Source organism: Peromyscus leucopus, chromosome 1, assembly GCF_004664715.2.
Source record: "Peromyscus leucopus breed LL Stock chromosome 1, UCI_PerLeu_2.1, whole genome shotgun sequence".
Classification (NCBI taxonomy): Eukaryota; Metazoa; Chordata; class Mammalia; order Rodentia; family Cricetidae; genus Peromyscus; species Peromyscus leucopus.
The window spans coordinates 97953404-97965739 of record NC_051063.1 but is presented as its reverse complement, the minus strand read 5'-3'; the positions used below and the strand labels follow the sequence as shown (position 1 = coordinate 97965739).

Below are 12336 nucleotides of genomic sequence, written 5' to 3'. Positions count from 1 at the left end.
ATTCTCTGGGATAATCATCTTGTACACTGTAAAGATTTGTCACTTGAACTGGTTTAATAAAACACTGATTGGTCTATAGTCAGGTTGGAAGTATAGGTGGAACAACCAAACTCAGGATTCTGGGATGTAGAAGGGCAGAGTCAGAGGAGACATGAGCCAGCCACTGAGGAAGCAGGATGTATAGAAAGTGAGGTAATAAGCCATGAGCCACATGGCAAAGTGTAGATAAGAAATATGGATTCATTTAAATGTAAGAGTTAGATGGTAACAAGCCTGAGCTATTGGCTGAACATTTATAAGTAAAAATAAATAAATAAAAAAGACTGAGATGCCTGTTGGACAACTTGCTGGGGATCTGAAGATGATATTGGATGTATGAATCTGTAATGCAAGGAGGAAACTAGGCTAGATATCTAAATATTAGAGCTATTAAATGTCATGTTAAACCAGGGAACTAGAGAAGACCAGATAAAATAGTGTTGAGAAATTTATAATTGACCACAAAGAGCATTGCACACGTGTGGTGTTAATTCCCTTGTATATTCTTAGGGTCAACAAAAATTCTTCCTTAAGGGGAACTAAATCTAGAATCCTTAAAGAACATGTCATATGTGGGGAAAGCTTTGACTCATCACAGCCTCCACCATTATCCCATAAGGGCTGGAGGTTCACTTGTGTCCCAGCACTGGCTTGGGAAGTGTCATTCTTCAGGTACATTTCTAATGCAAATTAATCATTTTAATACCTATAAATAAAGTGCAACTAAAAGTTACTTTAACTGTGCATGCAAATTATCAATAAGATTGTCACTGAAAAAGGCCCTCTCTCTCATACTTTTTATTTTTTGCCAATTTTGCCATGTCTTGGGGTAGTATCAAGAATACTATTGGTGTGTCTGAGGAGATGGGATGAGTAGATCATTAACAGAGGCCATGTTACAAAAGGACCTGGTTTGAGCCCTCAATGTAATTGTTATGGGTGAAGATAAAGGGCACCCAGGAGAAATCTTACAACTAAGATTGCACTTGATTCTTTTTTACAAGATTTTATTATTATTATTATTATTATTATTATTATTATTATTATTATTATTTGTTTTTGTTTTTCAAGACAGGGTTTCTCTGTGTAGCTTTGCGCCTTTCCTGGAACTCACTTGGAAGCCCAGGCTGGCCTCGAACTCACAGAGATCCGCCTGCCTCTGCCTCCCGAGTGCTGGGATTAAAGGCGTGCGCCACCACCGCCCAGCTAAGATTTTATTTTTGAAAGGGGTACTTTAAAAATAGGGTTCCTCAGATGAGCCAGTCACACTGAGGAATATGTTCATGGGAGGAAGAATAGACAGGAGAGCAAGGGTTTCATATCCTTGTGGTCATTGACCTGGAGCTCAGCTACCTGGACAGCAAGCTCCAGGCATCTGTCTTGTCTCTCTTCCCCCAGTTCTGGGTTTACACACTTGCGCCAGAACACCATACTTTTCACATGAGCACTGATAATCAATCTCTGCTCCCTAAGTTTGCAAGGCAAGGACCATACCAGCTGAACTATCACCACCACCCATATGTGTCATTTAACTTTCATTATCATCAACCCCATAGGTAGAAGGTAGGGGGAGAAAGAGTTTTTTGGTTTTCAAGACAGTGTTTCTTATATAACCTGGCTGTTCTGGAACTCACTCTGTAGACCATGCTGGACTTGAATCTGGAGATTTGCGTGCTTCAACCTCCAGAGCGCTGGGGTTAAAGGCTACACAACCATCACCTGGCCCATGTTGGATATTAATCCCCCACAGGAGAAATCTGAGAAGAGTTAACTCAGAAATGACTTTGATTATCAAAGTGGACAGTCAAAGCTTTAACTGAGCTTCGATCAGTCACATTATTTGTCCAAGCTTCTAGGGTTTTAAAATACAAAGACTTAGACCATTTATTTTTAATGCCATTATTGAGATAGTTTTGCTTAAATTTGTCATCTTATAATTTGCTTTTTATTTCTATTAGATTTTTCTCTCTGACTCTGCCCTCTTCCCATGTATACCTGTTCTTTTTTGATTACTAAGTATTTTCACACACTTCTATTATCTCATGTTTATTTTTTTAACCACAAACTCCTTGTATTATTTTAGTTCTTTCTTTGGGGTATGTATTACACATCACTAACATATATAAGTCAACTTAAAGTGATATTATTCTAATTTTACTATATATCATGCAAAAAGCACACAATTTTAGTCTTTTGTCTTCTATTGAATAATATCAGTAAAATGAGATTTTTAAAAAATATTTAGTTATCAATCCTAGGGATAACTTGAACAACCCACTTGAGTTATATACCCATCCTTTTTCCCAACAAAACACAGGGTAGTGAATATAATATTGTGGTCAGCATAGTTTCAGCAGCACCCTTCTAGTATATCACAGAGTGGAAGAGGAATTCACTAAGAGAATGCAGGAAGAATATAAAAGTGCACAGCCAGAAAATACAACTAACAATGACTACTACAGGCACAATTAGAGAAAGGAGATTACAAGTTGGCAGACAGAGAACTTACACACACTTCTGAGAATTTCCCAATGTGCCTTGCTGACAGTGCTGCACTTGACCACACCAAGCAAGAGCCAATGAGGCATGGCATTTCCCTTCCTCTTGTATCCTCCAGGGCATTCAGTACCAGTGATACTTCTGCATTCTGATTCTGTTTGGCTCAAAAAGAAGGCAGGCATTCCACCATTTCTTTATATTTGACTTGTCTCAGCATTCCAGAAAATTTACTAAGAATATACACACTCTTATACACATTGTTTTTTCAACACTGGCATAAGTCACATTTTAAACTAGATAACTGTGGCTTACCTGTGTAATGTTTTTGCAGCATACTTGGAATCTATCTGCCAGTTAGATGCCAGTAACACATCCCAGTCCTCAAAGGTGACAATCAGAAGTTGCTCCAGATTGTGTCAGATACCCTCTGAGGAACAAATTCACTTCTGATTGGGAAGTACTAATTCAAGGGAATGTTCATGGATAGAGAGCCACAGGTTCTTGGTCCCAAACCAGCATCAGCTGATGGTGAGAAAGCAACATTACCATCAGATACCAGTGGTCTCCTGGCCCACTGCCTGGGAAACTCATGTCTCCTCAAGGGATCATGGCTCCGAGTTACTATTGCAGATTCAGCCCCAAGACTCTGGGAGTCTTGTAACCAAAATAGATGATCTAAGAATAAGGAAATGAGGGAATGGAAAGATGACCCAATGGTTATGAGCACTTTTTGCTCTTGCAGAGGACCTAAGTTCAGTTCTCAGGAGCCACATTAGTGGTTAACAACCATCTATAATTCCAGTTTCAGGAGATATGGTGCTCTCTTCTGATTTCTGTGGACACCAGACACATGGTACACATACATACACACAGGAAAACACATGCAGAAAATGAAATAGATAAATCTATAAAAAAAGATTAAGTGAATGAACGAATGAATGAAAGCCCTAATGATTATTCACAGTGTTACTCAGAGGAAGAGTGGCATTAGCATGTGTATATAGGAAGGGGTGGGGGATATTTTATTGCTTTACTTAAGTCTCTCAATATTGAAATTTTACTGTCATTTTACTTTTGAATTCTTACTTTAAATTTTCTGTGTTGTTCAAGCATGTCAATATGTACACATGAATTCAGGTGCCAGTAACATCAGTTCCTCTGGAGGAAAAGTCACACGAGATTGTGAGCTTTCTGGTGCGGGTGCTGGGAATTGAACTCAGGCCCTCTAAAGAGGAAAATGCACTCTTACCCACTGAACCACCACTCTAGCATCATTTTATTTTTATTTAATTATTGTATAAATAAATACTTTTAAAAGTAAAATTTTAGAAAATGTTCACTGGATTCCTTTCTTCCTTCCTTCCTTCCTTCCTTCCTTCCTTCCTTCCTTCCTTCCTTCCTTCCTTCCTTCCTTTCTTTCTTCCTTCTTTCTTCTTCCTTTCTCTTCTTTCTTTCTTTCTTTCTTTCTTTCTTTCTTTCTTTCTTTCTTTCTTTCTTTCTTTCTTTTTTCTTTCATTCTGTTTCTTTTTTTTAGGCATGGTCTCATGTAGTCCAGTCCGTCTTTGAACTCCATATGCAGTCAAGGAAGACCTTGAATTTCTGATCCTCCTGCTGATACTTCACCAGTGCTTGGAGTGTGCCACTATCCCTGGTTTGTTTGCTGCCTGCTGGACAAGTGTTGTACTATCTGAGTCACATCACACACACACACACACACACACACACACACACACACACACACACACACACAATTTCTTTGTAAATCACTTGAGAGTCAAGAATTCATTTTGAAGATTATTTGTTTACCTTATGTGTTTTAAAAGATACAGTTATGGATTATATCTTAGAGTTTTGTTGTTATTTTTCCTTTTAACTCATGAGTACACAGTCTTATAATAGAAATATTTATAAATGGAACTCATAGTAGGGGGAAAACACCATGACAAACTTAGTACAGAACTGGTACAGAAGGAATCTGGCACTTTCCATATAACGATGTTCCTGGAGAGCCAGAAGTAAAATGAATACGTTTCCCATTGCAAATCTTTTAGAGTGAGATATACAGTGTGAGCCCCCAGGAAATATATGCTGGAAGAATTGATTAGGAAACCTTCATGGGCATGATTTGGGCCAGTTCTAGAATTTCTTTTTCAAATTGGGATTCTCTGGGCAAGATGAGATAGGACAAGAGAGCAAGGTGCTGTGGAAAGGGAGACTAGAAATCAAGGATACAAGAGTGGACTTGAGTATAAACAGCAAAGAGAGGGTTAGGCTCCTACAGAAGAGAACACAGTACCACACAGCAACAAGCACCTACCATGTGTGAAACCTCACTCCTGTACAGTGCCCCCCAGCCTCTCCCCACAGGGAAAGGTCTGGCCACCAGGTCTCCTGAGGTCAAGGCTCCAGAAACCAGGGCAGCTTGGGCTGCAAGATGAGGTGATTTATTTGCATGAGCCAGGCCATGCTTGAATACACAGACCAATCCATCTGCCTTAGCTACCAAATAGATCCTCTACCTCCTCCTTCTGTGGAAGCAGTCAAGTCAGGAGCTGGCAAGGTGACCTTCCAAAGCTGAATCTGTGCTTCTAAAAATAGAAGCATCCTCCAAGAATCCAGAAGGGGAGGGGAGGCTGTGGGTGTCGAGGGCCAGAACCCAAGTCCCCGGAGCATTGTCAGTATGAAACAGTATTAATTAGACACAGGCACCTAGATCTATAACCTCAGGTGTCTCACAGAAATTGAAACTAAATGAACTGGCTTTTTTCCTCTTCATAGTTAGACTCTCCTGGGCTTTTAAAAGGAGACGGGGGCAGGAGATAGATTCATAACTTCTGACCTACTTAGATTGGCTGTGCATTACTCAAGGAGATGTCTTTCCCAGGATCCCAGTAGAGGGAATGAAGCTCCTTGTGATGAGCTCAAGATGGGATGTGGCTAAGTAGGACCTCAAGGCACAGACATCAAGGTCCCCTAAAGTCCAGGTTCTGAACTTTTCTCCCTGCATGGGTCTTGTGCAGGACTAGGTTTGCGTCCTGGTATGTCCAATTATGTGGAGAACACAAGGTCAGAGGCTGTCACTGCCAGGTTCATGCAGTGTCTTTGTCCAGAGTTAATTAGAGCTAGAAAATTCCAATACACACACACACACACACACACACACACACACACACACACACACACACACAAACACACACATAGATATATTCCACATGCTCCTGATCTACAGAGGTTGTTTGCCATGCTAAGGGTACAAATGGCAGTGTAGAACGGGGGTGAGTCTGGGTTATGCCAGAGTGTGTGAGGACAGTGGGGACAGTGTGGCTCATTTGACTGCTCTGTGTAGAGGGGCAAGCATATGAGCTAGAGTGAAACACTGCTGGAAAGACCACAGGAAGCTGAGTGGGGTTGCAGGTGGAGTCTCTGATATCTGCTAGGGTGAACAGCCCTGGTAGGCTCCTCTTTGCATGGCTTTGTGCTGAGAACTGTCTCTAGATCGCAACAGCTATGTGAGTAGAGCCACATGGAAGTTCACTCTGGGAATGCTGCATTCTGGACTATGGGAGTTTGTATGAGGCTGTACATGTGGGCTGGGTGTGTGGTGGCTTCTTGTGGACATCCTCTTCAGCTCTACCATCTTAAATATTGTGCTTCCATAGATGTAGAGCTATCCCAGTACAAGGGTGGAGTTTCTTTATGACATTAGGATGTCATGAGCTAAACAAAAGGAGCAGAGTGTCCTTTCGAACACTGCCCTGCTGCTGAGCCTCCTGAATGTGGGCTGAAGATACCTTCTAATGCTTCAGTTTGTGCTTTCTTAACAGGACAATGTGGATCTGGGAGAGCTTATGTTTTCACTCTGCTACCTTCCACTGGCTGGCAGGCTGACCATCACCATTGTAAAAGCAAGGAATTTAAAGGCAATGGACATAACAGGAGGATCAGGTGGGGCATTCTTCAGTTCCTCATCTAATTCTCATTCAGCACATTATGAAATTCCTATTATGGTACCTTGGGTCAGGAACCAAGTTGCCTAGGTTTAATCACATCCCTACTACGTCTAAGTGCTGTGTGTCCTTGGACAGGTCATTTAACTACTCTAGGATTCAAATTCCCATCTGTAAAGTGAGAGTAAGATCATATCTGGGCCATTGAGTTGTATGATAAACTGAGTTAATGTGTATAAGATGTGGTGTATTAAGATGCTACATGATGTTAATTGAGTCTTGAGCCTTTCCATACCCACAATTGGGACTCAACCCACAGATTGTGTATTCTGAGGTGGTCTACCCAGTTAGACCCTTCTTCAGACTTCACTATCTTGGGCTTATTGAAGATTTGAGACATTCTGACTCCTTATAAAAGTGAAATATAGCTATTTTTTCAGTGAACCAAGCATATACCTTTAAATTGTAAACCTTGACCAGAATTTGTCAATATGCAGTTCATACTATGCACATTTGTACCAGCTTTGACCAAGTTGTCACTAATACACAGACCACTGGTACAAAGACTGAATGAACCCAAAGAGCCTGAGATGCAGTGTATTTTTTGGTTGTTGCTGGAGTATGCGTACATGTGTATGAATGTTCATATAAAGACCAGAAGTCAATCTCATGTGTTACTCTCCAGGAGTCATTCCCCACTAGCCCATCACTACTGTCCAACTCAAAAGGGAATCCTGTATCTCTCTGCCTAACTACATGCCACCCTGACTACTCACACCTTCCAAAAGGTACTTTAAGCAAGAGGCACTATATCTTTATTTTTCCTGCTTAGAAACAGTCTGGAGTATAGAATATAAAATATATCAACATCCTACCCCACCCACCCAAACCAACCTAACCCACCTTCCTCCCCCAGGCCAAATATCCCCCATGGCATCAGGGACCCCTGGAAGCACAAGCACCATCTGCACTGATTTGCAGAATAAGTAAGTTACTGCTCTCCTGGCCAGACAGCCCAGATCTCCAGGACCTAGGCTTAGGGCACATCCCATGCCCCTTCCACTTCCAACTCAGCCCCAGCAGCTGCTCAGCAAGTAAAACTCCTGTAGACTCCACCAACACTGCCACCCATTGGACTCTGTAACCTACCTGAACTGCCCAAACCCACTAACCCACCATCCTTTGCCCAGCCAAATATCCCCCATGGCACCAGAGGTCCCCAGATGCACAAACACCATCTGCACCGATTGGAGGAAGAGCACCAGCAGCCAGTCTGTAGCAGCGCCTGGATGTGCAGGCACCACCTGCACCTATTGGAGGAAGAGCAGTCCCTAGAGGAACAAGTACCACCTGCTCCAATTAGAAAAGAACCTCCCTATGAACAGCCCTCTCCAACAACATCAGCAGACCCTATAGACACAAGCATCACCCATACCAGTTGGAAGAACAGGTGCAGACAAAATCTACATAGCTTAGAATAACAGACTCCATAGTCACAGGCACAACCCACACCAGAGGGAAGAAAAGAACCCATAGGCACAAGTAAAACCCACACCAGCCAAAACAACTGGTTGATATGCTGAATCTAGGCACCCAAACTCACAAACTTTAGCTGAGACAAGCCAACTCAACCTGACAACCAGCCACTCACCAGAACCCTTGAACATTCAGGCCAAAAAAAGAAACAGATAATAAAGGAACAAAAGACCCATCCAACAAAGACATCACAAGAATCAGCACCTGTACCTATAATTACCCCAAACCTAGGTGGGTAAATGGCCATGTAAGAATACATTCAACAACATAAAGGGCAATATGGCACCACCAGAACCCAGTGGTCCTACAACAGCAAGACCTGAACACCACAACACAGATGAAGAAGAAAATGACCTTAAAAATAACTTTATGAAGATGACAGGGCCATTAAATAGGAAATGAAAAATTCCCTTAAAGAAATCAAGAAAAACACAAACCAAAAATTGGAAGAATTCAATAAATCCCGTAAAGAAAGCCAAGAAAAAAAAAACAACCAAACAGGTGAAGGAAACAGTTCAAGACTTGAAAATTGAAATAGAGATAGTAAAGAAAACATAAACCAAGGAAATGCTGGAAATGGAAAATCTGGGTAAATGAACAGGAACTACAAAAGCAAGCATCACCAACAGAAGAGAGAATCTCAGGTGTTAAAGATAGGATAGAGGCAATAGATTCATCAATCAAAGAAAATATTAAATCCAATAAAGTCTTAACACAAAACATTGAGGAAATCTGTGACACCATGAAAAGACCCAACCTAAGAAAAATAGGGATAGAAGGAAAATAACACCAGCTCAAAGGCACAGAAAGCATATTCAACAAAATCATAAAAGAAAACTTTCCCAACCTAAAGAAGGACATACCTATGAAGATACAAGAAGCACACAGAACACCAAATAGACTGGACCAAAAAAAAGTTCCCTTACAACATAATAATCAAAACAGTAAACACGGAATAAAGAAGGAATATTAATAGATGCAAAGGAAAAAGGCCAAGTAACATATAAAGGCAGAGCTATCAGAATTACACCCGAATTCTCAATGGAGACTCTGAAAGCCAGAAGGTCCTGGCCAGATGTTGTGCAGACACTAAGAGATGATGGATACCAGCCCAGACTACTATACCCAGCAAAACTTTCAATCATCATACATGGAGAAAACAATATATTCCACGACAAAACCAATCCATCCCCACAGAAAGTACTAGAAGGAAAACTCTAACCAAAGGAAGTTAGCCACAAAAACAAAGACAATAGATAATCTCATACCAGCAAATCCCAAAGAAGAGAAACATACATACTCTACCAACAACAACAAAAAAACTAAAAGTAACAGGAATTAATAAGCACTGGTCATTAATTTCCTTTAATATCAATGAACTCATTTCACCTACAAAAAGATACAGGCTAACAAAAAAGATATGAAAACAAGATCTGTTTTCTGCATGCAAGAAACACACCTTAACTACAATGACAGACGTTACCTCAGAGTAAAGGGTTGGTAAATTTTTTTCCAATCAAATGGACATAAATAAATAAATAAATAAATAAAATATACCAACATTTTGGAATAAATGCCATACCTGACCTTGATTTTTAAGAAAGGTTCTCTCACTGAGACCTGGTCTCACTGGTTAGGCTATGACTGGACAGCAAACACCAGGGATCCTCTTGTCTCTACTTACCTTGCACTGGGATTACAAGTGCATGCCACCCACCATGCCCAGATGTATGACTGGAAGGGGGATTTAACTCAAGTCTTATGCGTGTGTGACAATCTTGTTACTGACTAATATTTTTTTAAAAGATTTATTATTAATGTATACAGTGTTCTGCCTGCATGTATGCCTTCATACCAGCAGAGGGCACCAGATCTTATTCTAGATGGTTCTCAGCCACCATGTGGTCACTGGGAATTGAACTCAGGACCCCTGAAAGGACAGTCAGTGCTCTTAACCTCTGAGCCATCTCTCCAGCCCCCAAGAAACATGCTTAATCCCATTTACAATAAAGCCATAGTCTTTGATGTCCCTCCTGAAAGCATCGACCAGATTCACTTGTCCATAGCTGTCATGAATTATGACCGGTGAGATGCCAGGAGTGCTCTCTCTTTCTGTACACTCTCGCTGTTTTCTAGGCAGAATGGGCAGATTGGGGAGCAGCCATATGCTCATCTGGGGTTCTAGGACACAGAGTGATCAAAGGGGAAGCACACGGAAGACAGGCTGACAGGGAGTCACATTGTCCAAACCATGCAGTAGAGTCCTCTCATTACAGTATTTCTAATACCTTCATCTCTACCCTCCCCCTTTCTGATCTTTCTTCTCCTCCACCATCCCACATCCCACTTCTTTCCCTTCCCATTTCTGCACACTTCTTGGTATCTCTGTGTGTCAAACTGTGGCACCACAGGTCTTGTTTTCCATTGACCAGCCTCACTCCTTTAGTGGAAAGTTTCTATCCAAAACATAGAAGGATTTCTTTAGCCATACCACCAACGTTTCTAAATATATAACTTCAATCTTTTTTTCCTTCTTGCACTGTGTTTAACAAAGATCATTTCCATCCACTTCAGTCTGAAAGCAAACACAGAAATGTATAAGATGCTAGTCATTTTAATTAATACAGCAAAGAGAAGATATTTATAGCCTGGATTGTGGCCAATTGTGTATTTTTTATTTATTTTACATACCAACCACAGATCCCCCTCTCATCATTTCTCCTTCTCCCCCACCAACCCCCCTCCCAACCCATCCTCTCCTCCAAAAGGGTAAGGCCTCCCATGGGGAATCAGCAAAGCCTGGTACATTCAGTTGAGGTAGGACCAAGCCCCTCCCTCCTGCATCAAGGCTGAGCAAGGTATCCCACCATAGGTAATGAGCTCCAGAAAACCAGCTCATGTACCAGGGATCGATCCTGATCCCATTGCCAGGGCCCCCTCAAACAGAGCATGCTACACAACTGTCTCCCATATGCAGAGGTTCTAGTCCAGTTCCTTGCAGGTTCCACAGCTATTGGTCAAAAGTTTGTGAGTTCCTACGAGGTTGGTTCACTTGTCTCTGTAGATTTCCCCTTCATAATCTTGACACTCCTCTTCCTGACTCTTATAATCTCTCTTCCTTCTCTTCCACTGGACTCCAGGAGATTGGCCTGGTGCTTGACTGTGGATCTCTGCATCTCTTCCATCCGTTACTGGATGAAGGCTCTATGATGATAGTTAGGGTACTCACCAATCTGATTACCAGGGAAGGCCAGTTCAGGCACCTCTCCACTATTGCTAATAGTCTAATCTGGGGTCATTCTTGTGGATTCCTGGCAATTTCTCTGGTGCTGGGTTTCTCCCTTACTCCATAAGGTTTCCCTCTATCAAGATATCTCTTTCATTGCTCTCCCACTCCAACAATCATTTTAATTGCAAAGAAAGTATCAACAGGGAATTATACATGTTAAACCAGTCATTAGACTGAAATGCAAAGTCTCTTTTTAATTAGAAACCTCCCACATGGTCTGGGCACAATTATAAAAGAAAAAAATTAGTCTGGCTTCTAATATAATCTCACAAATATTATTTGGAGCTAAAAAGTTTTCCAAATGAAAACTTTTTTCTACCCCTGAAATGTTAGCACAGTGGCATCAGTGATCTCAATGCTTTTCCAGTAGATCCCTACACAAATCATGCCTTGTCTTATGACACAGTTGCCCATGAGTATGACAGCCTATGCTGGGCATAGACTTTGTCCTGTCTTCTCTTGACACACACACAACAACATAGTGCCAGGTCCCAGGAGAGGATGCTGCTCACCAGCTGTGAAGGCTAGGCTAGCACTTCCCAAGCTATTGCCAAGGTTCCTACATCAACAAACCTGATTATGTGATCTCTGCCTCAATTTAATTATCAGTAAACTCATAAATCTGGCCTGGAAAAATCCATGGCAATATCTACCCAGCCTCTGCATGCATTTAAGTTTAATAGGCATATACTTAAATATCCCAAACACTCCACTCCCATCCCTTCTTCTCCCCACACAAACAGAATAGAAATCATTTGTATTTTCTGGGAGGAAAAAAAGGTTATCCCAAAGAATCAAAGAATGTGCCACATACTTCTAATTACTTTAAGTAACTTTTTTTTATTGCTAAAGAAAAAGTAAAATAAAACAAAGCAAGACCTACTCACAAAAAGTTTCAGGCTGTTAGCCCTAAGTTAAAGGAGCTGGGTGCCTTTCACAGTTGAGAACTCAGTTGACCAAAAGAATCAAAGCTGAGTGTCGAAAGAGATGTGGAAAAGATGATGGCAGTGATCTCTAATGAAGCAA

General features: G+C 41.3%; 1 pseudogene; it reads left to right on the top strand.

Moving 5' to 3' along the window:
- Positions 1-7966, top strand: part of LOC114710284 — a 72526-nt pseudogene extending 64560 nt beyond the window's left edge.
- The last annotated feature ends 4370 nt before the right edge of the window (positions 7967-12336 follow it).